Below are 2,500 nucleotides of genomic sequence, written 5' to 3'. Positions count from 1 at the left end.
AGTGCGGGAGAAGGCGGTCACGGATGAAGCCGGCGGTGGAGATCGGCTTCTTCGTGAAGAGGTCCGCCCAGAAGTCCAGCAGACCGGGGATGTCGGGTGGCGGCTGCAGCAGGGTGCCGTCCAGCAAGCCGCGCACGCAACGCGCACGCGACCTACGGAAGGCGTCCTGTGTCCGCGCGTATTCCCAGCGGCGCCGCTTGCGCTTCTGCAGCGGCGGGGCGGCAGGCGGCCGCTTGGATGGTTGGCGCGGCCGCTGTGTCCTGGTGATCGACCTCTCCCCCCTGGACCCGACCGACGCAAGGGCATCCGGGAGCATGCCCAGGATGACATCGGGCGGCGTGCCCCGCCCCAGACCAATGACTCGATCCAGGGCAGAGAAACGCTGGGCGGAAGCAGGTAGCCCCGCCAGATGCTCCCAGATGGCGGCGTCAGTCGGCCCCTCCGGCGGCGGCCCGGTGGTGTCGGCCGCGAAGTCCTCGGCTGCGTCGACGGGCGGCGCAGCGGCCTCGCCCGCGTCAGGCAGCGAGCTCGCTGCTCCACGGCGGGACGCCGGCTCTTCACCCCGACCGATCTCAAGTGCCTCCATGAATTGGCGGACAAGCTGCTTGTGGGCAGCTTGCCGCCGTCGGCACTTGATTGCCTCCAGCGTTCGGTCGGGGAACATCCTGGTAAGTTCTTGATTTACAAAGAAGAACCGGGCGTCCCTCTCCAGGAACAGTTCGGCCTCTGCCTTGGCGAGCGACAGGACTTCTTCCTCCGTCCACCTCGCGCGATGCCTCTCCGTCACGATCTCAGCGTTGGCGGCCGCAGGGTGTTGGCGGCGGCGATGGACCCCGAGACCGTTCTTCGTGGTAAAAGTGCGGTGGCACTCACTGCAAGCAAAGGGAGCTACACAAACTATCGCATTTTCGTTACGGCCGGTTGGCCGGATAGGTGCTGGGGTAGCTGGGGTGGCACCTTCAGCGGAAGGGCCACCATCTCTTGTTTCTTGTCGGCTGCCCCCAACTATAAAGGGATAATGCGAGGGGGGGCTGGTAACCCCCCCAAGCCCCTGGTGCGGTCTTCCACTCTGCAAAAATCAGCGGGCCCACGAGAAGGGGAGAAGACCGCAGGAGAGGAGAGGCTAAGAGGGCTAGGCCCATGTATTGCGCATCACTCTCCCTGTAACTATAACCCAAGGAAGGCACCTCGCAGCAGCAGCACGACTACATCAAGACCGCACTTCGAAAAGCCAAGTCCGGATGCAGCCACACCGCCGCCACTTGGCCACCTTAAGAGAGTCATAGTTACTCCCGTTAAGTTAAGAGAGTCATAGTTACTCCCGCCGTTTACCCGCGCTTGCTTGAATTTCTTCACGTTGACATTCAGAGCACTGGGCAGAAATCACATTGCGTCAACACCCGCTAGGGCCATCGCAATGCTTTGTTTTAATTAGACAGTCGGATTCCCCCAGTCCGTGCCAGTTCTGAGTTGATCGTTGAATGGCGGCCGAAGAGAATCCGCGCACCCGCGCGCCCCCGGAGGAGCACGCTAAGGCGGACGCGGCCTCGCAGCAAGGAAGATCCGTGGGAGGCCAAGGCACGGGACCGAGCTCGGATCCTGCACGCAGGTTGAAGCACCGGGGCGCGAACGCCGCGCAGGCGCGCGCATCCTGCACCGCCGGCCAGCACGAGGCCAACCAACGGCGAGAGCAGACCACGCCCGCGCTAAACGCCCGCACTTACCGGCACCCCTACGGCACTCACCTCGCCCAGGCCCGGCACGTTAGCGCTGACCCACTTCCCGACCAAGCCCGACACGCCCCGATCCTCAGAGCCAATCCTTATCCCGAAGTTACGGATCCAATTTGCCGACTTCCCTTACCTACATCATTCTATCGACTAGAGGCTCTTCACCTTGGAGACCTGCTGCGGATATGGGTACGAACCGGCGCGACACCTCCACGTGGCCCTCTCCCGGATTTTCAAGGTCCGAGGGGAAGATCGGGACACCGCCGCAACTGCGGTGCTCTTCGCGTTCCAAACCCTATCTCCCTGCTAGAGGATTCCAGGGAACTCGAACGCTCATGCAGAAAAGAAAACTCTTCCCCGATCTCCCGACGGCGTCTCCGGGTCCTTTTGGGTTACCCCGACGAGCATCTCTAAAAGAGGGGCCCGACTTGTATCGGTTCCGCTGCCGGGTTCCGGAATAGGAACCGGATTCCCTTTCGCCCAACGGGGGCCAGCACAAAGTGCATCATGCTATGACGGCCCCCATCAACATCGGATTTCTCCTAGGGCTTAGGATCGACTGACTCGTGTGCAACGGCTGTTCACACGAAACCCTTCTCCGCGTCAGCCCTCCAGGGCCTCGCTGGAGTATTTGCTACTACCACCAAGATCTGCACCGACGGCGGCTCCAGGCAGGCTCACGCCCAGACCCTTCTGCGCCCACCGCCGCGACCCTCCTACTCGTCAGGGCTTCGCGGCCGGCCGCAAGGACCGGCCATGATTGCCAGACT

General features: G+C 62.8%; 1 pseudogene; it reads right to left on the bottom strand.

Annotated features, from left to right (window-relative positions):
• LOC124570033 overlaps nucleotides 1–2,500 on the bottom strand; it is a 7,984-nt pseudogene that overhangs the window by 3,801 nt on the left and 1,683 nt on the right.

Source organism: Schistocerca americana, unplaced genomic scaffold (assembly GCF_021461395.2).
Source record: "Schistocerca americana isolate TAMUIC-IGC-003095 unplaced genomic scaffold, iqSchAmer2.1 HiC_scaffold_158, whole genome shotgun sequence".
Lineage (NCBI taxonomy): Eukaryota > Metazoa > Arthropoda > Insecta > Orthoptera > Acrididae > Schistocerca > Schistocerca americana.
Note: the sequence above shows the minus strand (reverse complement) of the source record. Positions and strands in the feature narration are given on the sequence as shown.